Source organism: Macaca nemestrina, chromosome 8 (genome assembly GCF_043159975.1).
Source record: "Macaca nemestrina isolate mMacNem1 chromosome 8, mMacNem.hap1, whole genome shotgun sequence".
Taxonomy (NCBI): Eukaryota; Metazoa; Chordata; class Mammalia; order Primates; family Cercopithecidae; genus Macaca; species Macaca nemestrina.
The window spans coordinates 37210951-37236305 of NC_092132.1; the positions used below are offsets into that span (position 1 = coordinate 37210951).

The 25355-nt window shown below is 36.0% G+C and overlaps 1 long non-coding RNA gene across 1 annotated transcript in view; it reads left to right on the forward strand.

The window, feature by feature from the left end:
* LOC139355786 (uncharacterized) overlaps positions 1–25355 on the forward strand; it is a 168933-nt gene that overhangs the window by 129444 nt on the left and 14134 nt on the right. Inside the window, exon 2 of the long non-coding RNA XR_011606830.1 lies at positions 15908–16031. This is a non-coding gene — a long non-coding RNA (uncharacterized lncRNA). The remainder of the gene's footprint in view (positions 1–15907; positions 16032–25355) is intronic.

The window sequence follows — 25355 nt, forward strand, 5'->3', positions numbered from 1 at the left end:
TTTAAAGTGGTCCCCTGTAAATCATTTCACTTGCACAATATGGCTCAGGGTAAAGAGAATATAGATTTGGCCCAATGGAAGCCAATAGAGTCGAAATTCCTATAATTTAACCTAGAGGAATGTCTTCTAATCATGGATCTGGCTATTGGCAGGAGGTGTTAACAAGAAGCAAAGATATTAAAGAAACCAACAATGTTTTTCAAAGATTTGCAGTACCCAAAGTGCTACCAGTTTGAGTGAAACAGCTTATGATTGAGCAGTAAAACTGCCCTCAAGCCCTCGACTTTCTATGAGCAGCCTGAATAGCTACTCATCTTCTAAGAAGTACATTTTCTCCTGAAGAGGATATTGGAAAGGAAGGCTCTCCCAGAAGGTGATGCCAAGAGCCACGAAAAATCATGGACTCAGAAGCTACCTCCAGAAAACAAAACTAAGGATTAATGAAGCAGTTTCCTACTCCCAGGTTAGTGGACCTACTAAAAATTGCTCAATGGAACTCCAGAATTGCTGTGGACCCAGTGATTGCTGGGTTCTCCCATCCTTCCTGTGTCTAAATGAGACTTTATTACGGATTTTCTCATTTTATGTTGCATATATGTAGTTCAAATAGTAAGTCTTTTAGTTTATATGACTTTGGAATAGGAATTTTCACCATTGCATAGCTACATTTGGGCATGAGGTATTATCAAGATCCTGGATTTCAAGTTAGATCCTCTGATTGGATGTGACTTTGAATCTTTGGGATAAAGTGATTACATTTTGCCTACAGGAAGGAAGTGAACATTTGTTAAGAAGAAGAAGGCTGTGGTCGATTTCACTACTTCACAAATACTCGTTCCCTCTGTACCTTTGCCATCCTTCATTGTGAGCAAAATCTGTTTTCCTGCCCCACTGACTTTGGTCTAGGTCATATTACTTTCTTTGGCCACTAGAATATCTGAGTAGAAATTTTAAATGTGCTTGCATATTTCACTCAGCATAGTACTAACTCTCTTGATTTTGCCCTGCAGAATGAGAACAGCTTGTCCAAGACAGTGGCTTACTCCTTCAGCCTGGGCTATGGAGTAAAAAGATACTTGTCATGAAGCCAAGGTCTCACTCAACGAAGCTCAGCTAGACTGGGCAGAGCTACCACTCTCTCAAACTTTAGCAAGTAATATGTTTGTTGTTATAAGTCACAGAGATATTAGGGTTGTTTATTACTACAGAAAAAGCTGGCTAACCCAAGTTGTAAATGAATTTGTTATGGAAAATAAAAAAGGAAGAATTATAATGTTTATAAAAATGCCTGATTTATGTAAGAAACCAATTAAGGGTCTGAATGTACATAACTAAATAAATTCTTAATCAGAATTACTTGTAGGTAGAATTTATGGAGCTACTAGTTCAGCTGCTTGGTTATTTGGCTACTTAGGCAGCAGTTTCAACCTAAAACCAAAAGGAGTGACCCTAGACTTAGTGGGATACGGAAGATTTTGATAGGCTGTTCAGGTACTTTCCTTTCTCTAAGGAAAATAAAACAAAAAATCAAAAGCCAAACTAATTAGGAAGTATCTATGGACTCCAAATCTAAAAGAAATACGAGAATATATTAGAAGATGGATAATTGATTCCAAAGATGTTGATACTTAAGGAAGAGCCTCGCAGATTTAAAAAAGGAATTGCCAAAGTTGAATGGTTGAGATTGACTGCTTAATGTATACAACTTAAGTCTTAAGAAATTGCACTTGGCATGGAACTCAATTATATATTGTTTGTTCTTTGACTTTTCTTCATCCTGTAGTAAAGATTACTTTTTAGGTGGAAAAATGACAAAGGAATTATACTTATAAATATATTTTGAATGGTATCCATGCATCACTGAGAGAAGAACTGAATTGATGGATGTTGTGGCAAAACCCCAGGGGATTATGAGTTCCAGAGTTAATTAGAAACTCCACATGCAGAAGGAAGTATCTAAATAGTCTTACATAGGAAGGTCTGTCATCTGATGACAGGGCTGACTAACCTCATCATTCATCTTTCTAAATGTTTTTGCAATTGTGAGTGCTAGCATCATCAGTTATTTTAAAATTCTAGAAAGACATAGTTATAAGTACTGGTCCCATCTCATGAATTGCTAGTTTTGGGAACTTGTAAATAATTCATCATATTCATAAAAATAATAGAAATGAAAAGAGATTAACATATATATGTCCACAACTGTCCTTGTTAAAGAATTAATGTATTGAAATGTCCGTGAATCCACTTACTGAATAAGTATGTATTGAGTACTAACTGTATGCCAATCTGTTTACTACTGAAGAGTATTTTAAAAAGGACCATCTACTCCAGGAGCTCGTAATGTAACAAGTCTGTCAAGATTCATGCTTGTGAAATAATTAACTAATACACTTATGGTAGTAAATAATTCTTGTGTTAAAAAGAATGGTTCTGGAAATAAAATCTTTGGACACTTGGAGACAGATAAATAGAAGGAGAGCTAGATAGAAATCTTTACAATCTCATAGGGGAGTTTGACTTAAGAGGAATTTGATCTTACAGATGAGTGAGATCTAAGAGCCAGAACAAAGGTATAGACATATGTAAGCAGTACAAGAGAGTAACAACATTAGTGCCTTAAGGAGACTAAATTGCTGAGTGGCTTAGTGCTAAAGGATATATAAGTTATGTGACATATTTATACCTGAAAACTTCTGCATGCTTCAGAGACAGTGGTGTTACAGAGACTATGGCTAGCACAAGGAGAATGAGGACAAGCCTGTCAGTTGGGGTCACAGGGCCTCTAGCATCTTTGGTGTCTTTTACTAACTCAGTGGATATCACAGTCAGCAAAAAAGAAGCATTGCTGGGACACTAAGGACTTGCCTTGATTTGAGGAGTTTGAGTAAGTTCTGGTTGACAAGTACCAGATTATGAGATCCCACTGTATGAATGAAAATAATAAAATAAGTTTCATGAACATACATTGTCCATGTCTTCACTGACACAGAATACATTCTTTATTTGCTTGAATGGGTAATACGTTTGTAGGTACTAGTAGCCTTTGGTTCTCGAGAGAGCACAGCCAAGAGATTCTCTAGGCCAACAGCTTTCCACATTTTTTACTGTGATCCACAGTAAGAAATACACTTTAAGTCACAATCCAATAACACATTCATAACTATGTCTATATTAATATATACTAAGCATTTAAAATTATTATAAAACCATACTCACTTTATATTAATATTTATCTGACTAGGAATTAGGCTGTGTTTACTGTTTATTGTAGTTGTGGAGTCAGAGGCTGACATTTCCTTTAGTGTCTTTGCTTTTGCCTCCGCTGTTGTCTGTGAGTTTTCATAGAGACTCCTTCAGTAGGGCCTGAGACTTACAGCTCTTTGAGCTGTAATCTCCAAGGAGGGAAAGCATTTGAGTCCTATGATTAAGTCTGTCTTATAGTGAGCTTGAGTTGGGTGTTCCCTTCCTCCATGCAGGTTATGGTTTAGAAAAACCTCAGCCAGTTAGGATCTGGTAAACAGTTTTCCTTGAGGGTAGGTTTTCTTAAGAGGAACAGATAACTCTGGATGTATTTTTAAAACAATTACTCTTCCTTCTTCCTGCATGAGGGGATTTTTCTTCCATCTTTACAATGAGAACATGGTAGGGCTCCTGGAGGTAAAACTCACAAATGTGTGGAAGTCCACTTAACATTGGATGCTTGAAATTTTTAACTCAAACTAGTCTACACTGAACAGCCAGCAATTCATCAATTACAGTTTAAAATATACCTACCAATAATGGCTCCAGCTTCCAGCTTCTCCTGTTGAGTTTCTGCTCCTGGTAAACTGTGATTCTCTATATCCACCTGTCTGTCCCTTTAGTTTTGGGGGGAAGCAATTTATCTTTTCACATCAATTCTCTGATGAATCTAAGAAGAATTGATTTTCAGTTTGTTCAGTTCCTTTTTCTTATTGTTATATGGGAATGAAAACTTTCAAGCTCTTTTAATACTTACTTTGTTATGTGCAATGCATGCTATTATTTTCTATTCTATATTATTGTATTGTATTTTATTTTAAAAGTTTCTGCTTATGCCCCATGAAACTATTATGGTTAAATAAGTGCTAAAAGGAAACACAATTGAATTTTTCTATAGCCTGAAAGTGGAGAAAACTATGACTCTAGAAGCAATTAAAATAATAAATTTGATTAGATAATAATTTTAAATGTGACAATTAAAACATGTAAAAATAAAGGCAAATGACTAACTGGGATAAAAATTTGCAACATACATCACAGATAAAGGGTTGCTATCTCAAATATATATATAAACTTTTAAAACTAAAAAAAATGACACAAATGAGCTAGAAATAAGAACAGAGCTTATAGGGAAAATAAATATATATGGCTCTTAAATGTAAGAAAATATTTTACCCCAAGTCATACCAATAGAAGTGCAATTTTAAACTTCACTGAGTTATTATTTATTTCTTATCAGATTGGAGAAAATCCAAAAGTCTGATAACATACTCTGTTGACAAAGCTGTGATGAAACAGGAACCCTAATATGCTGTTTATGGAAATACAAAATGTTACCACTCCTATAGAGTACAAATACATAGCAAAATTATGCATAATTAGCAATCCCATTTCAAGGAATCTACCACAAAGATACACTGGCAAAAATTCACAAAGTTAGGTTCCCAAGGAATTCACTGAAGTACTATTTGTAATAGCAAAGACTAGAAATAACCCAAATGTTTATCAACAGGGATGGGTTAAATGAAACCATCCTACATCAACACAATGGAGTACTCTGCAGCTATAAAAAGGAATGAGTAATATCTCTAGATATTATGATCTCTAGGATGTAATCAAGTTTTAAAAGGAGTGTTTATGATATGCTGACATTTATGAAAGTGAGGAAGAAACAACAAATTCCGGTGAGAACGTAGAGCAACAAGAATTCTCATTCATTGCTGCTGAGAATATGAAATGGTATAGCCACTTTGGAAAACAGTTTAGCAGTTTCTTACAAAACTGAACAAAATCTTACCATACTCTTCAGCAATCACTCCTTAGAGTTTATCCAAATGAATTGGAAAGTCCTGTCCATACAAAAACTTTCACACAAATGTTTATAACAGCTTTTTTAATAATTGCTGAAACTTGGAAGCAATCAAGATGTCCTTCAGTGGTGAATGGTTAAATAAACATTGGTACATTCAGACAACAGAATAATATTGAGCATTAAAAAGCAATGCACTATCAAGCCATGAAAAGACATGGAAGAAACTTAAGTGCAATTTACGAAGTGAAAGAAGCCAATCTGAAAAGGCTACATGCTGTATGATTTCAACTATATAAAACTCTGGAAAAAGCAACACTGTAAAGAAAATAAATGGGTCAATGGTTACCAGGAGTTGGCAGATGCAGAGGGATAAATAGGTAGAGCACAGATAATTTTTAGGGCATTGAAACTAGTCTGTATGACATTCCTGTCCTGAGTAAAATGATGAGTGCAGGTCATTCTATGTCAAAAACCCATAGAATGTACCAAGAGCACACCATAATGTAAACTATGGACTTTGGGTGAAAATGGGTCAAAGTAGTTTTATTGATTAAAACAAATGTACCATTCTGGTGCAGGATTTTGATAGTGAGGGAGGCTGTGCGAATGTGGGACAGGGAGGATATGGGAAATCACTGTGCCTACTGCTCATTTTTACTATAAACCTAAAAATTCTCTAAAAAAGAACAGTCTTTCTAAAAAAAAAAGTCTATTTTTTAAAAAACAGAAAATGAAAGAAGGGAATCATAAACCATACAAATGGTTACCAACAACAGCAAAAGAGAATAGAGTGGAGAGGATGGAAATAGAATATGAATTTCTTTGAAAATTCCTTACTATATACAGTTGATTTTGGAAGTATGTAAATATTTTATGTAATTATAAGACAAAAATAAAGTTGAGAGGGAAAATCAAGTTTTAAAAATAAAAAATAAAGTTGAAGAAACAAGTGGGGTAGGTGTTGTGGTTCACACCTATAATCCCAGCACTTCGGGAGGACAGGGTGGGAGGATCACTTGAGCCCAGGAGTTCCAGACCAGCCTGAGTAACATGATAAGACCCCATCTCTACAAAAAATTAGAGAAATTGGCTAGGCATGGTGATGCCTGCCTGTGGTCCCAGCTACTTGGGAGGCTGAGGCAGGAGGATCCCTTGAGCCCAGGAGGTCAAGGTTGCAGTGAACCATGGTTGTGCCACTGCATCCCAGCCTGGGTGACACAGTGAGATCCTGTTTCAAAAAAAAAAAAAAAGTCAAGAAACAAATGAGTGTAACATACCTAGTTTACTAACATAAACATACACGGAGGAACTATGTCAAGTGATTTAAAATACAGTAATTTGACTTTATATCTTTCAAATTACATGACCTAAGAACAAGGACAAAGGATCTGCAACGAAAGGTCTGACATATTTTATTAATCATATTATGTGTAGCTAAATTTATATTATTATTTTGTAGTGTACAAAAGCAAATGAGTAATTATGTTGGCATAAGAGATTTTTTGCATAGAAAAAGATACACATTAAGTTATAGGAGGTTAAGGAAAATCTCTCTAGCCCAAAATTTGAATTAAAAACATCAGTATGAACTCATCTATTTTTTAAAAATGTATTTAACTTTTTTCTAGTTTTCTAATTGTGTCTACTACAAAATTTCAGAAGCAACAAACCTAGTGTCAATAAGCATCCTTAAAACACAGAACATGGTGTCTTAGCACCATTTTCCAAAAAAAAGAAACTAGCACTCTTTGGATAGATGGGTAATTCCAGATCTGAAACAGGAAATGTATTGATGAGCCTGCAACATCTTGTCAAGCAGAAAGCAATGAAATTATCAAAGACTACTAGGGACTCTCTAGAGAGAGAGAGAGAAGAAGAAGAAATGTTCAATAAAAAGAACTTAAAAAGAAACCTGTATTTTAAAAAGAGAATAAAAAGACACATCAACTAGTTGTAATATGTAGACTTCATTTGAATCCTTATTCTTTCTTTCTTTCTTTCCTTTCTTTCTTTCTTTCTTTCTTTCCTTCCTTCTTTCTTTCCTTCTTTCTTTCCTTCTTTCTTTCCTTCTTTCTTTCCTTCCTTCTTTCCTTCTTTCCTTCTTTCCTTCCTCCTTTCCTCCTTTCCTCCTTTCCTCCTTTCTTTCTTTCTTTCTTTCTTTCTCTCTCTCTCTCTCTTTCTTTCTTTCTTTCTTTCCTTTCCTTTCTTTTCTTTTCTTTTCTTTTCTTTTCTTTTCTTTTCTTTTCTCTTTCTTGAGAAAGGGTCTTGTTCCATCGCCCAAGCTGGAGTGCAGTAGTATAATCACAGCTTACTGTAGCTCTAATCACCGAATGGGTTCATCTTGCCCACTACCCAGACAGAGTCAATTTCTCAAGACGGGGGAATTGCAACAGAGAAAGAGTAATTCATGTATTGCTGGCTGTGTGGGAGATCAGTTTTATTATTACTCAAATCAGTCTCCCCGAGCATTTGGGGAGCAGAGTTTTTAAGGACAACTTGGTGGGTGGGGGAGAAGCCAGTGAGCTTGGAGTGCTGATTGGTCAGAGATGAAATCATAGTGAGTCAAAACTGTCTTCTTGTGCTGAGTCAGTTCCTGGGTGGGGGGGCCACAAGGTCAGATGAGCAAGTTGATTGATCGGGGTGGTGCCAGCTGATCCATCAAGTACAGGATCTGCAAAAGATCTCAAGCACTGATCTTAGGAGCAGTTTAAGGAGGGTCAGGATCTTGTAGCTTCCAGCTGCATAACTCCCAAACCATAATTTCTAATCTTGTGGCTAATGTTAGTCCTACAAAGGCAATCTAATCCCCAAGCAAGTAGGAGGTCTGCTTTGTGAAAGGAATGTCTTTGTTTTACACTATAAACTAAATTTTTCCCAAAGTTAGTTCGGCCTACACCCAGGAATGAACAAGGACAGCCTGGAGGTTAGAAGCAAGATGGAGTCAATTAAGTTAGATCTCTTTCACTGTCTCAGTCATAATTTTGCAAAGGTGGTTTTGTAGCCTTTAATTTTTGGGCTCACGCAATCGTCCTGCCTCACCTTGGCCTTTCAAAGTGCTGGGATTATAGGCATGAACCATCATGCCCAGCCTGGACCTAATTTTAAAAAACAATTTTTTAAAATTACATTTATGAGACAATTGAAAATATTTGTAAGAATATTTCTGATGTTTAAAAATTATTTGCTGAGATAATGATATTGAGATATTTGAAGAAAAATATGCATAGATACATACATTCATATATAAACACACACACACACTGAAATATTTGCAGATAAAATTATATGAGACTCAGAATTAACTTCTAAATATTTTAGGGGAGGGGTAGAAAAGAATGTGGGTATTTAAATGAAACAAAATTGGCTATGAGTTGCTAACTGCTAGATTGTTGAAACTGTGTAATATATACTGTCTCATTTGTACCCAAGGGATTTTAATTTATGGAGGTGACTAAGTGCTGGCACAAAAAGGCTAAAGCCATGGAAAGATTTTTATTACTTAATTTTCTGAAAGGAGGGGGCATGTTATGCCACACAGGGCCATAGGGGAAGCACCAGTGTGGTCAGGAGGCAGAAGACAGGAGCAAGAGAAAAATCTAGCCCAGAGCCTTTATTTGGGGTTTCCATGGAAAAGGCAAAGTATAGCAGAGTAAACAGCTTAAGACTGGCCAGTTTGAATAATTCTGGTGGGCTCCGAGCTATAGAGATGGTCTCTAGTTGACTGGTACCTGGCCTTGGGATGATTTTGAGCAGGGGAAATATTGGCTTAATGCATGAGAAATAAAGAGATGGTTGGTTTGCATATAAGAGTCATGCTCCCAAGTAAGTTGTTTATGACCTTTAAGTATTAACAGGTCTCGGCTGGGAGTGGTGGCTCATGCCTGTAATCCCAGCCCTTTGGGAGGCCAAGGCAGGCGGATCACCTGAGGTCGGGAGTTTGTGACCAGCCTGACCAACGTGGAGAAACCCCATCTCTACTAAAAATACAAAATTAGCAGAGTGTGGTGGCGCATGCCTGTAATCCCAGCTACTTAGGAGGCTGAGTCAGGAGAATTGCTTGAACTCAGGTGGCGGAGGTTGCAGTGAGCCGAGATCATGCCATTGCACTCCAGCCTGGGCAACAAGAGTGAAACTCCATCTCAAAAAAAAAGAAAAAAATAAAGAATTAACAAGTCTTGGGAAAGGCAGTCTCTCCCCAGGTATGTAAGGCCCCCAAATGCCAGAGCATCGAGAACACAGGAAAGAAAATATAGATAAGAAAGTTGGTCTGTGCTGGGCGCAGTGGCTCATGCCTGTAATCCCAGCAGTTTGGGAGGCTGAAGCAGGTGGATCACTTGAGGTCAGGAGTTTGAGATCAGCCTGACCAATATGATGAAACCCTGTCTCTAATAAGTACAAAAATTAGCTGGGTGTGGTGGTACATGCCTGTAGTCTCAGCTATTTGGGAGGCTGAGGCAGGAAAATCGCTTGAACCTGGGAGGTGGAGGTTGCAATGAGCCAAGATCACACCAGTGCACTCCAGCCTGGGCAACAGAGCAAGACTCCATCTCAAATAAAAAATTTAAAAAAAAAAGTTTGTCCTGTGATAAATGTATGCTAAATAGATAAAGAACCTAAGAAAACACAGACCACATACATGATGTACATTATACTGTTTTCTCTAGTATTATATATTTTGAGATTTCTCAAAATAAAAAGTTTTTAGTAAACTAGGAAGAGCATTAGATAGCATGAGTGGACTGTGTTTCCAAAGAGCGTTACAATAGCACCCATTATATTGGGAAAAACTCTCAAGCCGCATCTTTCCTCCACTCTCACACCAACCACAACAATCAATACAGAAGACTGCCATGATCAAATATGTGTGTGGGTTTCTCCTCCCAACACCAAGCAGCAGACACTAGCTAGATGTCCTCCAATTCAATTCTGACACTGTTTACCTGGAGAGAGTGTCAGGTTCCACAGGCCAGGGTCTCAGTTCACAAGACTGCACCTGCTCCCTTCAGACACCAATCTCAAGTCTGAGCTTCTGGAACTTCTGACCTGTTGCGGGAAGCCAGGGACCCCAAACGGAGGAACTTCTGAAGCCGTGACAAAAGAATATAAATTGTGAAGATTTCATTGACATTTATCACTTCCCCAATCAATACTCTTATAATTTCCTATGCCTGTCTTTAATCTCTTAATCCCGTCATCTTCATAAACTGAGGATGTGTGTCGCCTCAGGACCCTATGATGATTGCATTAACTGCACAAATTGTTAGTAAAGCATGTGTGTTTGAACAATATGAAATCTGGGCACCTTGAAAAAAGAACAGGATAACAGTGATGTTCAGGGAACAAGGGAGATAACAAGGGAGCCAGGCAGGACAGAGCCATATTTCTCTTATTGCCAAAAACGGGTAAGAGAAATATCGCTGAATTCTTTCCCCAGTAAGGAATATTAATAAGTAACAGCCCTGGGAAAAGAATGAATTCCCGGGGAGGCCTCTAAAATGGCCACTCTGGGAGTGCCTACCTTATACAGTTGTAGACAGGGATGAAACACGCCCTAGTCTCCTGCAGCACCCCCAGGCTTATTAGGATTAGGAAATTCCTGCCTAGTAAATTTTAGTCAGACCAGTTGTCTGCTCTCAAACCCTTCTTCCTGATGTTTATCAGTAACAATGCCTGCACAGCGGGACTGGGAACCTCATTAGTAATATTAGTTTCACCCTGGCCTTGTGACCTTGCCCTCCCCATTTGCATTGTGATATTTTGTTACCCTTGAAGTGTGTGATCTCTTGACCCAAACCCTATTCATACACTTCCTCCCTTTTGAAAATTGCTAATAAAATCTTGCTGGTTTTATGGCTCAGGGGAATTACAGAACCTGCCGACATGTGATGTCTCCCCCAGACAACCAGCTTTAAAATTTCTCTCTTTTGTACTCTTTCCCTTTATTTCTCAGAGCAGCTGACACATAGGGAAAATAGAAAAGAACCTATGTTGAAATATCGGAGGCCAGTTCCCCCAATAGACCCACTGGCTTCAAGTTGGGGTTCCCATGACCCCCTCTTTGGGTTCGATTAATTTGCTAGGATGGCTCACAGAACTCAGGGAAACACATACTTACATTTGCTGGTTTATTATAAAGGATACTACAAGGGATACAGATGAAGAGATGTGTAGGGTGAGGAATGGGGAAGGGACATAGAGCTCCATGCCCTCCCTGGGCCCACTACTCTCCAGGAACCCCCACATGATCAGCTGTCCTGAAGCTCTCTGAACCCAGTTTTCTTGGGTTTTTATGGAACTTCATGACATCAGCATTCCTTCCCCCAGGGTATAGGGCAGGATCCTCTGAGGAGGGCCTTAAGACTCACGATCAGAAAGGCAGGGCAAGAGTAGAGTCCTGCCTTGGGGCAGGTGAATGGCAGGCAGGAGAAGGTCATAGGCCTGTCCCTGAAGTCTAACACACCCAACAGTATTAAAAAATGACTGTAACAAGGGCTATGGGGGTTAGGATCCAGGAGCTATAGATGAAAACCTGTATATACATATAGGTTTATATATATATAGATACACACACACACAAACACACACACACATATATATGTTTCTCGTGTAATACCCTACAAGCACAGGCAAGCAAAGCAAAAATGGACAAATGGAATCCATAAAGTTAGAAGACTTCTGCACAGCCTTCTAATTTATATATATAAATGGGTATATATATCATAACACATAACCATTTGACATGCTCTTTTGGAATATGACTGCTATGGTTTGAATGTCCTCACCAAAACTGATGTTAAAATTTAATTGCCACAGTAATGGTATTGGGAGTGGGAGTTTTAAGAGGTGATTAGTCATGAGGGCTTTGCCTAGTTCCTCTGCCAGTGAATTTGCACTAGTCTTAGTACCTATTTTGATCAATGGCAAATGTTATGCTTTGTGACTTCTGAAGCTGGGCCTTAAAAGTTATACATCTTCTATTTTTACTGCTTATAATGCACCTTCAGTGAATTCAGTCACTATGCTTTGAGGAAGCCCAGACAGCCACATGGAGAGAATTCTGTGGGGAAAAATCAAGGTCTCTGATGACAGCTACAGCTGAGTGCTGAGTTCCCAGTCAGGAATCAGCAAATCTTGCACCATATGTGTGAGACTATGTTAGACCTCCAGCCATTCCAGCACCCTCATGACACCAAGACACCTCATGAAGAAGAAAAGCTACCTAGCCAATCCCTGACTTCCTGATCCACAGAACCATGGACAAATGAACTATATTTTGTTTTAAGCAATTAAGTTTTAGGTAATTTGTTACCTAGCAATAAATACTTGAATGAAAAATCTAAGACTACCTTGCAAATAAAATTATTTCCCTATGAAAAGAAAATAAAGAACTCTAATACATGTGTAATCTTTAAGCAAATTAATGAAAATAAAGAATTTCATTTAAACACACATAAAACATTTACTTCATGATCCATAAAATTTAAGCATTCAATTTAATTCTTCTGCATATAAAGATCCAGTTTTCCCAGTATTACTTATTGAAGATACTGTTCTTTTCCTATTCTGTGTTCTTGACATCTTTATCAAAAATAAATTGACTGTAAATGCATGGGTTTATTTCTGGACTTTCTATGCTGTTTTATTGGTCTATGTATGTGTTTTTATGCCATTACCATGCTGTTTAGATGATAATAGCTTTGTAATATACTTTGAAATCAGGTAGTGTGACACCTTGAGCTTTGTTCTTTTTGCTCGGCTGCTTTGGGTATTTAGGGTCTTTTTTGGGTCCATATGAATTTTAGGATTGTTTTTTCTATTTCTGTAAAAAACAATGTTGGAATTTTGATAGGGTGGCATTGAATCTGTAGATCACATTAGTTAGTATGGACATCTTAATTCTTCCAGTTCATGAACACCAGATATCTTTTATTTGTGTCATCTTCTATTTTTATAGTTTTTAGATAACAGATCTTTTACCTCTTTCGTTAAATTTACTCCTAAGATTTTGATTTAAAAAAAAATTTATGGGTACATAGTAGGTATATATATTTATGGGCTACTTAAGATATTTTGGTATGGCATACAATGTGTAATAATCACATCAGAGTAAATGGAGTATACACCACCTGAAGGATTTGTCATTTCTTTGTGTTACAAACATCCAATTATATTATTTTAGTTATTGTTAGATTTATAATAAATTATTGTCGACTAAAGTCACCATGTTATGCTGTCAAAGACTAGATATTATTCATTCTATCTAACTATATTTTATACTTACTATCCAACCCCACTCCCCAACACCCACAATGCTTCTCAGCATGTGACAACCCTCATTCTACTCTTTATCTCCATGAGTTCGATTGTTTTGATTTTTAGCTCCAGCAAATGAGTGAGAACATACAAAGTGTGTCTTTCTGTGCCTCACTTATTTCACTTAACATAATGTCCTCCAGTTCCATCCATGTTGTTCCAAATGATAGGATCTCACTCTTTTTTATGGCTGAATAATACTCCATTGTATATGTATACCACTTTTTCTTTATCCTTTCATGTGTTGATGGACACTTACCTAGATTCCACATCTTGGCTATTGTGAATAGTGCTGCAATAAACATTGGGTGTGCAGATATCTCTTTGCTATATTGATTTCCTTTCTTTTGGGTATACACCTAGCAGTGTGATTGTTGGATCATACAATAGATCTATTTTTAGTTTTTTGAGGACCCTCCAAGCTATTCTCCATAGTGGTGGTACTGATTTACATTCCCATAAATAGTGTATGAGGGTTCCCTTTCTCCACATCCTCACCAGCATTTGTTAATTGCCTTTCTTTTGGATATAAGCCATTTTAATGGTCATGAGATAATATCTCACTGTAGTTTTGATTGCATTTCTCTGATTATCAACAATGTTGAGCACCTTTTCAAATACCTCTTTGTGGTCTTCTTTTTAAAAATGTCTCTTCATATCTATGCCCATTTTTAAATCTGATTGTTAGATTTTTTACTGTAGAGTTGTTTGAGCTCCTTATACATTCCAGTTATTAATCCTTTGTCAGATGGATAATATGCAAATATTTTTCCCATTTTCTGGGTTTTCTCTTTATTTTGTTGATTGTTTCCCCTGCTGTGCAGAAGCCTTCTAACTTTATGAATCCTATTTGTCCATTTTTTGCTTTGCTTGCCTGTGCTTGCAGGGTATTACACAAGAAATATTTGCCCAAACCAATGTCCTAGAGAGTTTCCCCCAATGTGTTCTTTTATAGTTTCACAGTTTTGAGGCCATAGATTTGTCTTTAATCCATTTTGATTTGATTTTTGTACATGGTGAGAGACAGGAGTCTAGTTTTATTTTCTGTATGTGGATGTCCAGTCTTCCCAGCACCATTTATTGAGGAGACTATTCTTTTGCCAATGTATGTCTTTGGCACCTTTGTTGAAAATGAGTTCATGGTAGATGTATGGATTTGTTTTTGGTTTCTCTATTCTGTTCCATTGTTCTACGTATCTATTTTTATGCCAGAACCATGCAGTTTTGGTTACTGTAATTCTGTAGTATAATTTGAGCTCAGTAATGTGAGTTTTGCTGTTTTTGCTCAGAATTGTTTTGGCTATTCTGGGTCTCTGTGGGTCCATATAAATTTTAGGATTGTTTTCTATTTCTGTGAAGAATGTCATTGGTATTTTGATAGGGATTGCAGTGAATCTGTAGATTGGCTTAGGTAGTATGAACATTTTAACCACACAATATTGATTATTCCAATCCATGAACGTGGAATACCTTTCTATGTTTTTAGTGTCTTCTTTAATTTCTTGCATCAAAATTTTATAGTTGTCATTGTAGAAATCTTTCCTTTCTTTGGTTAAGTTTATTCTTAGGTATTTTATTTTATTGTGGCTATGATAAATGGGATCACTTTCTTGATTTCTTTTTCAGATTTTTCACTGTTGGCATACATAATAGAAATGCTATTGGTTTTTCTATGTTGATTTTGTATCCTGAAACTTTATGAATTTTTTTATCAGTTCTAATAGTTTTTTGGTGGAGCCTTTAGGTTTTTCCAAATACAAAATCATATCCTCTGCAAAAGAATAATATGACGTCTTCCTTTCCAATTTGATGCCCTTTATTTTATTTCCTTCTCTTGTCTGATTTATCTAGCTAGGACTTCCAGTACTATGTCAAATAACAGTGGCAAAAGTGGGCATCCTTGTCATATTCCGGAACTTAGAGGAAAGGCTTTCAGTTTTTTTCCCATTCTGTATGATACTAGCTGTGGGTCTGTTATGTCTGTTATGTCATATATGGCTTTTATTATATTAAGGTATGTTCCTTTTACACCCAGTTTTTTAAGGCTTTTTTTGATAAAGAAATGTTGAAATTTTTCAAAAGTTTTTTCAGCTTCAATTGAAATGATCATATGGTTTCTGTCCTTCATTCTGTTGATGTGATGTATCTCATTGGTTCGCATATGTTGAACCACTCTTGCATCCTTGGGATAAATCCCACTTGATCATGGTGAATGATCTTTTTACTATGTTGTTTAATTAAATGTGCTAGTATTTTGTTGAGTATTTTTGCATCAATGTTCATCAGGGTATTGGTGTTTAGTTTTCTTTTTTTGACATGTCTTTGGTTTCAGTATCAGGCTAATACTGGCCTCATAGAATGAGCTTGGAAGGTTTTCCTTCTCTGTTTTTTTGAATAGTTTGAGTAGGATTGGTATTAGTTCTTATTTAAATGTTTGGCAAAATTCAGCCGTGAAGCCATTGGCCCCAGGGCTTTTCTTTGCTGGGAGACGTTTTATTACAGCTTTTTTTTGCCGTTGTTGTTATTTTGATTCTACAGTAAAAACGAAATCAACGGCCAACTCAACTGCAATTGTGCCAGTGAGAACCTCAGGAGCCTAACAGAAGATAACGCTAGGAAGGGTTCAAGGAGCTGAGCAGAGATTTTTGGCTGCCTACCACAGGTAAGATAAACTTTGAAGTTTAAATCTAACCACGTTAGAAGGACTTGGTAAACACGTTAGGCTTTCCATTGAATTAGGAATAGAGACTACATGCATCAAAAGAGCATCAAGACTAAAACATAGACTTGTCTTGACAAGGAAAAACCAGACCTCCCCAAGTTAAAAGCAATCTATTTGTAACTTAACTGCCTGCTAGAACAAGACTCACCACTTTTCAGAGAAAGATCTAGAGTCTCTGCAACCTATTACTCAAAGCATAACAATAAAAAATTACTAGACGTGATGAAATGGGAAAATGTGACTTATACTCAATAGAAGGTGACCAACCAAGGACATAGGTGTTAGAATTGGCAGAGAGAGACTTTAAAATAACTATGACAAATATGTTAAAACATCTACAGGAAAAGATGGATATAACATATAATGAAATGAGTAAATGAAGACTAAATATTGGAAAAGCAGAAATGAAACTGATTTTATTCACTGACAACATGATTCTATATGTCTCCAAAAATCTATTAGCTCCAGTAAGTGGATTCGGCAAGGCTGTAAGATACAAAGTCAGTATTTCTATATTGTTTCAATGAACAATTGGAAAATAACATTTAAAAATAATATAGTGTCAAAAATATAAAAATTTATAAGAATAAATTTAAGAAAAGGTGTAAAAGATCTCCACTTTCAAAATCACAAAGCAGAAAAAAAGAAATTAAGAAACCTAAATAAATATATGTATAGGTCATGCCCTTGGTTGGTTGCAAGACTCAATATTGTAAAGCTGTTCTTCTCCCCTAAGTGATCTGTAAGATTGACGTATTTCTAACTCAGAATGGGTTTTTGGTGGAAATTAATAAACTAACATGGAATGTTATGTTATATGCAAATGCAAGGACCTAAGGTAGTCAAAATCTTGAAAAAAGTAAAAGCAAAATGTTGGAGGACTTAGGATAACTGATTTTAAGACTTATAACACTACATTAATTAAGACAGTGTGTTATTTGCTTAAGAAAAGGCCAATAGATGAATTAAACAGAATAGAAAATCCAGAAATAGACCTTCCCATATATTCAGCCAATTGACAAATATATCAGCAATTCAATAAGGGAAAGAAAATCTTTTCAGCAAATGATGCTGGAACAACTGGATATCTGTATATTCTGACCTGTATATCACAATGTATTAGAATTTTACATAAGCCAGGCTCAGTGGCTCATGCTTGTAATCTCAGACCTTTGGGACGTCCAGTTGGCAGGATTGCTTGAGTCCGGGAGTGCAAGATTAGCTGGGCAACATAGTGAGACCCTATCTTTAAAAAAATTAGCCTTAAGTGGACTGTTAATCTAAAAATAAAAGAGAAAACTATAAAGTGCCTAGAAGGAAGCATAAAGACTATTTTTGCAATCATGGAATAGGGAGTAATCTTTGGTATATAAAAAGCACTAACCATAAAAGAAAAAAAAATGATAAAATGGACTTTATCAAAATTAGAAACTTCTGCTCATCCAAAGGTACTTTTAAGAAAATGAAAATGTGACTCACTACCAAGGCTTAGCAGAATTATATTACACAGGTTGGATGTAATGAAGAGAAGGGTTTAATGAAGGTTTCTTCATTTTAGACTTCTTGCAGAAGAAAAATAAATAAATATGATAAATCTAAAAAGTGAGACTTGAGAAATGGGCAAGAGAGGTGGAAGTTTGAATACTAATGTTAACATCATCTTACTCACATGAAAAGTGTACAGATAAATTTGACAGTTGATGGAATAATCAGTAGCAATTTCAGTATAATATTTAAAGCTAGAAAGTAACAAATAGAAATCAAAATAGTGATATAATTATTAAAACTGATAGGAAGGAAAAAGAAATAGGAAGTAAATGAGTGAACTAAATCTTTTTTTTTTTTTTTTTTGAGAAGGAGTCTCACTCTGTCACCCAGGCTGGAGTGCAGTGGCGCGATCTCGGCTCACTGCAAGCTCCGCCTCCCGGGTTCACGCCATTCTCCTGCCTCAGCCTCCCAGTAGCTGGGACTACAAGCGCCCGCCACCACGCCCGGCTAATGTTTTGTATTTTTTAGTAGAGACGGGTTTTCACCGTGTTAGCCAGGATGGTCTCGATCTCCTGACCTCGTGATCCGCCCGCCTCGGCCTCCCAAAGTGCTGGGATTACAGGCGTGAGCCACCGCGCCTGGCCTAAATCTTTATTATCTATAGCTGGGAGTCAATAAATGATATTCAAAGTTGATAAACCAAGAAAATATCAGTAAAATCATGTTATTTGGAGTCATCTGTGTAAATAATTCTGAGAAAACAAATATTTAACCTCTGGAAGACCGGTTTAGGAATGGAAAAGAACAGAGAAAGGAACTTTGCTTTTTGTTTCATGTCATTCTCTAACATTAGGGTTTTTTCCCCATGCATGTGTATATATTGACTTTTTTTTTTTTAAGACAAATATGGTAGATAAATAGAAAGATAATAGGAAGGGGGAGGATAGGATGAAGAGAGGAAAACCTATATACCTAGAGGTTATCACTGCATAGTGAGATTTCAGGTGATTTTTTTTCTTCATTATACCTTTTTGTATGGCTTGGATATTTTACGAAGAGTAGGTAATATTTTTATAAACATAAGAGGAAAATAAACTGTTTCCCCTTTGTAAAAAAGAAAATCTTAAAACAAAAATAAACCTTGCTGAGTATTTTATTGCCTCCTGGAAAATAACATCTGGTGGTTTTGGAGCTATCTTGTGGGAAAACACTTTTCATAATGTCAAAGTATTATTAACTTCTCGATTTGCATCAGTATGTTACGTTAAATACAAACCACTGTTCTTTCAGTGGATGAAGTCTGGAGAGTCCTCAGCCTCAAAGTGCCAGGTAGGACTGAAGAATAGTTGCCTACTACTTAAGCAGAAAGTTCTCACAATAACAGAATTGCTGTCAAATAACATTGAGTTCTTTTCAATTGCTATGGAAGTAAAGAAATCCAAAAAATACCCTTATGGCAATGTCTTTACAATTTGTACTGACATAAGCTCTTTTGGGATTCTTCTCTAAGATTAGGTTTACACCCATAATTATGTCATCATGTATGCAGAAGTGTCATTTTTTGCTCAGTTCATGTAACTTGTTTATAAGCCTGGAAGAGCAATAGTCAACGGTGATGTTCAGAGCCATCTGCCACTTAGATACCAAAACCTGTCGTAGTGTTCCCACTAGAGCTGTGATGCTGGTTCATCTATATCTTAAATTAGGTGTGTAGAGAGTAAATTTCATGCCCATAGGAATGCATTTTATAGCAAACAGAGTAGTATTCCAAAAACTAGTCATCAGGTTATCTTGGCTATTGTACATGCAGCACATCTGGGAATTATTCTCAGGAAAACATTGGGTAGAAGCTCTGACTAGTGGCTTGGACTTTGTTTGACTACTGCAAGGACTGGAAAAGAAATAAAGCACATATAAAGCTACAGTGTGTAATCTACCAAAGTTAACTCCAGGATACTAATATTGAAACCTTGATCATGAATTTTCACTGATTTTGTTAGATTATATTAATGGATTATGATAGACTCATTCACAAATGCCATTAAAATGTTTCCAATTATCTCATTTCTTTAGTCACAAATCTGGGCCAGGTATTTACAATACAATTTTTGTTATACATTGCATTTTCTAAAAATTGAATTTCTAAGAACATTGCTTAAAGAAATATAGCAAAATAGTTAAAAGGAGGGATTTTGAGGTCAGACAACCTGAGTTTAAATCCTTTAAGCTCCATTTGCTGTATGACTCTACTTAACACACTCAGTGTGAACCTCAGTTTTCTCATCTATAAAATGGAAGTAAATTATAAGTTATAGAGTGTTATAAAATTAAGGTGATTTATATAAATCAACTAGGGTAATGATTCCCAAGTTGTGCGCACGTTGAATATTCCTGAAGAGTTTCAAAATATATTGAGCTCTGTGTCTCATCCCAAGTAATTGTCTTTAAAATTTTTTAAGGTCCCCAAGTGATGCTACTGTGCAGGCAAGTTTGGGAATCCTTGACCTAGTGCATAATAGTACCTGCATACAGGTGCATATGATCCAAGTGTTTTATAAACGTTATCTAATTTAAATGTTTGCAACAATCCTAACAAACATGTACCATAGTATCCTCAATTTCCAAGTGATAAACTGAAATTTAGAGATATTTGGTAACAGAAGCAAAGCCAGATAGCTACTGCAGGGCAGAGTCAATATTTAAAGCCAGTTCATCTGAATCCAAAGTTTAGGCTCTCAGTTATAATGCTGTCTAGCCCCAAGAGAATTTCCTATTCGTATATTTTTCACACTCAACTGAGGTAGAGTATATTGACAATGTCAGTTTCACAAAAAGGAAAAGAAGGACCCAGAGTTAATAGTACCTACTCAGTAAGTCATAGAAACAACCCACTTTTTAATCACTTCTCACAATGGTCTCACGCTAATGGTGAGGCTGAAAGGATGGCAAAGACTACTGAGGATTGTTGCAGAGAATTGAATAAGAAGATTAGCTATGTTTCTCATTTATAAACATGTCATTTCATGTTACTAAATAGTCCTCAATCGTATTGAATTTTTAATGGGTTTTGCATTAAAACTCTCTCAAGTTTCTTTCTAGATGCATCAGGGACTCAAAAGACAAAGGTAACTTCTGAAAGTTATACTTAGCACTTACTTGTCATATATCTTACTTGTCTACAGTAGTTATTATTTACCAAGAACTGGACTAATGGGGGTTCCAGCCATAATAATTGAAACATGGTCTATGTTCAACAAAGTCCAAGATACAAGTAATAAAACGTCACCGTATATTACCTGTGACCACATCCCTCACAGAGCCATCTTGAACTGAATTTTTGATTCCATCTACTCAGGACCAACTAGAATAACTGAGAGATGTTTTCTATTCTCTGCCATAATAGCTGGGTAACCAACTAAAGAAGAACAAAGTTGGAAGACAAATACTATCTGATTTCAGGGCACAATGGTACTCAAGATAGTACAGAACTGGCATAAAGATAGAAAAACAGATCAATGGAACAGAATAGAGAGTCCAGAAATAAATCCACACACGCATAGGCAAATTTTTGACAAAGGTCCAAAGGCAATGCAATGGAAAAAGGATAATTGTTTTCAACAAATATTTCTGAAACACATGAATATGCATATATAAAAAACCTACTCTGATTCATACTCTTTACCATATACAAAAATTCACTAAAAATGGATCAAATATTTAATGTAAAACCTTAAAACTAAAAAACTTCTAAATATCAATATAAGATAAGACCTTTGAGATCTTGGGCTTTGGGTTAGACAAATATTTCTCTTTTTTGAGACAGGATCTCACTTTGTTGCCTAGGCTGGAGTGCAGTGATGCAATCACAGCTCATTGCAGCCTGAAATTCCTGGGCTCAAGTGATCCTCCTGCCTCAGCCTGCAAAGTACTGGGACTACAGGCATGCACCACCACACCCACCTAATATATTATTATTACATTATTATCTAGAGACAGGGTCTCACTATGTTGCCCAGACTGATCTTGAACTCCTGGCCTCAAGCCGTCCTCCCACCTTGGCCTCCCAAAGGCACAATCCATAAGAGAAAACAATAAAATGAAACTTAATATTTGCAAATCACGTATCTAATATGCAACTTATAGTCAGAATATAAAAAGAACTCTCAAAACTCAATAATAAGAAAACAACTCATTTGAAAAAAAGAACAGAAACTTCATCAAAGAAATATATGAATAGGAAATGAGCATATTAAAAGATGCTTAATATCATTAGTCATTAAGTAAGTGCAAATTAACACCACAATGAGATACCACTGCCCACCCAACAGAGAGTCTACAATGAAAATGACCATATCAGGTATTGGTGAGGATGTGGAACAACTGGAATTGTCGTTCACCACTAGTGGAAATTGAAGTGGCTCGGCCACTCTAGAAAAACTTTGGACAGCTTCTTAAAAAGTTAAACACACACCTACTATACAATCCAGTCATTTCACTCCTAGGTATTTACACAAGAAAAATGAAACATACGTTTGAATGGAACCATACAAAGATTTGTATACGACTATTTACAGCACTTTTATTTGTAATAGCCAAAAACTGGAAATTATGCAAATGCCCCATCAACAGGTGGGTGGATCAGCGAATTTGGTATATCCATTCTTCAGGAATGAAAAGTAATAGATACATACAGCAACATGAATGAATCCCAGAATAAAAAACTAAAAAAAAAAAAAAAGCCAAACAATAAAAGAGTAAATACTCTGTGCATAATTTCATTTATATAAAATTTTAGAGAATGCAAACTAATATATAGTGACAGAAAGCAGATCAGTGGTAGCCTGGGCTGGGGAAGGAGAGGTAGGAAGAATTAAAAAGAGGCATGAGTATTATCCGAAGCAAAATTAATGCAGAAACAGAAAACCAGATACCACATATTCTCACTTGTAAGTAAGAGCTAAACAGTGAGTACACATGGACACAAAAATGGAAACAATAAACACTGGAGATTTGGAAAGTGGGAGGGTAGGAGTGGGGTAAGGGTTGAAAAATTACCTGTTGAGTACTATGCTCATTACTTGGGTGAGCAGTCATTAGAAGCCCAAACCTCAGCATCACACAGTATACCCATGTAACAAACCTGCACATGTACCCCCTGAATCTGAAATTTAAATAAATAAATAAAAAGAAGCATAAGGAAACTTTTGGAGGTAATGGACATGTTTATCATCCAGCTTGTGGTGATAGTTTTACAGGGGTATGCATACATCAAAATCTATACACTTTTTTTTACTTTATTGTAGTAAGAGCACAACATGAGACCTACCCTCTTAGCAAACTTTTAAGTGTAAAATATATTACTATGGACTATTATTTATTTTTATGCACTTAAATATATGCAGTTTGTTTTATGTCAATTATACTTCAATAAAGCTGATAAAAATAAAAATTTTTAAAAACCCTTTTTGCTTAAAGACTTTATGAAGCATTGCCAAGTATGGCGAGGATATTTTTGTTTTATATTGTTTCTTTTGATTATAAGCTGCAGTGATTTCTGATAGGGTTAGATTTCTCATTTTTCAGCAGTAAAAGATCACTGTGTTAAAAGCCTGTTTTATTATTTAAAGGCACTGCGAATATTTTAATCAATTGTCTGGGAGAAAATAAAAACTCCTTCTACCTCAAAAAAAAAAACAGCTGTACCACATATCAAAGAAGGTTGCATATAATTTTACGATGCCAATTGTTTTAAAATTCAGTAATTGGCAAGTGTATTCCACAGTTTGCAGATTTATCTCAGATATTCTGACCCATTTATTAAATCAGGCAATTACAAAAGAGCACCCCCAGTTAAAACATGCGTTCTCATGAATAAAGATATATCCGCCACACTCAAGTACATTTAATATCAGAGCTTCCATTTCTGAAGCTTTGTTTGTCCTTTTTGGCCTTTCTTTTCAAAAGGTAAATGGCACAGCAGATTCTTTAAAGACAAAGTTACATTTCAATAAGCTAGTCTTGGGATTTGTTCATGTTCTGTGCTTGCAGTTATTTATTGCTTTATAAAGGTTATAGGTAGGTAAATGTGGCTAAAGGTTGATAAAACAGAACATTTTACAGAACACCCTATTGGTTTAACATATTAAAACTTTTAGCATTTACAATTATGTTAAAGGATGAATATCTTAGAGTTATGAGACCTGAGATATTCATGGCATATCTAAATGGGAATAGATGTTTTTCAAATACTGACAGAGAAGATCCCATCACTTGCTTTTGTAATCTAGCTTATGGTAATACTATCCTAAAAGAAAGGTCTAAAAGTAAAATGCTGTTTATTCAGAATTTTGAGTAATGAGATTATAATAATTAAATATTGTGGCTTATAGGAATCGCCATATATTATATACCTGGATTTCAAATTTTTCAAATAAGTCAAATATGAAAGGCACTAAAATGAGACTCTATAATACCTAAAAAATTTTTGAAAAAAAAGATAAAGTGAGAGGAATCACTCTATCTCAATGTTAAGAACTATTATATAGCTATAGTAATCGAATGGTGTGCTATTGATGGAGGAAAATGTGGGTAGTTTGATGGAATAGAATAGAGAACCCAGAAATGGCCTACCCTATGTCAATAGCCATATCCTGGTTGTTATATTACACTTTTGCAAGCTACTGCCATTAGGGGAGACTGGGCAAAGGGTACAAGGCAAGGGATTTCTCTATATTATTTCTTACAACTGAATATGAATCTCTATCAATATAAATGTTTAATTTTAAAAAGATAACAAAAATAATTAAAAAAATAAAATATGTTTCTGGTTTGTTTTAAAGTAAAATACAAGATTTTATAGCTTTGACAGGGGCTTTCATTATGAGGACGAGTTATACATAGGACTATAAAAAAGGTCTTTTTTTTTTTTTTTTTTTTTTGAGACAGAGTCTCACTCTGTAGCCCAGGCTGGAGTACAGTGGCACAGTCTCGGCTAAGTGCAACCTCCGCCTCTTGGATTCAAGCAATTCTGCTTTAGCCTCCCGAATAGCTGGAATTACAGGCACACACCACGCCTGGCTAATTTTTGTAGTAGAGATGGGGTTTCACCATGTTGGCCAGGCTCGTCTCAAACTCCTGGCCTCAAGTGATCCACCCACCCCGGCCTCCCAAAATGCTGGAATTGCACGTGTGAGCCACTGCACTCAGTCAAAAAGGTCTTATTATTTGAAAGTTCTAGTTAATTGGGTTTTCAATGAATGGATATTACCATACACATAATTACATTAATAAGACTTCTGGTAGTTCTGACAATTACCCCGTAATCTTTTCCAAGGGTCAGGAAGGTGAGCCTTAGTTAGTTGTCAACCTGGAAAGCTACTGGTGTCTCCATGTGCAACCTGTGTCTAGGTCATCTGTGCAGTTATCATGTAATGCAGTAAGAAAAGATATTCTTCATCAGAGCACCAGAATACTTAGATTTTGCCTGTATCTATTCCATAATCTTCAAATATATAAGTAACATTGCTAAGAATACACAAAATGGAAAAAACTCATTAAAATATTTACATGAAATTACTTTTGCACACTATGTAAGCAAGTAATCCAACCCGAAATGTTATAATGGATGTTATATTTGTGAAGGTTTGTTTTGGTTTGGTTTTTCCCTAAAGTAAGATCTTTCCTGTGTTTTAGAAGAGATTAATATTATAATAGTGAGCTGGTAAAAATGCAACACATTTTGAATTAGATAAAAAATTTTAAAACATAATCTCTTAA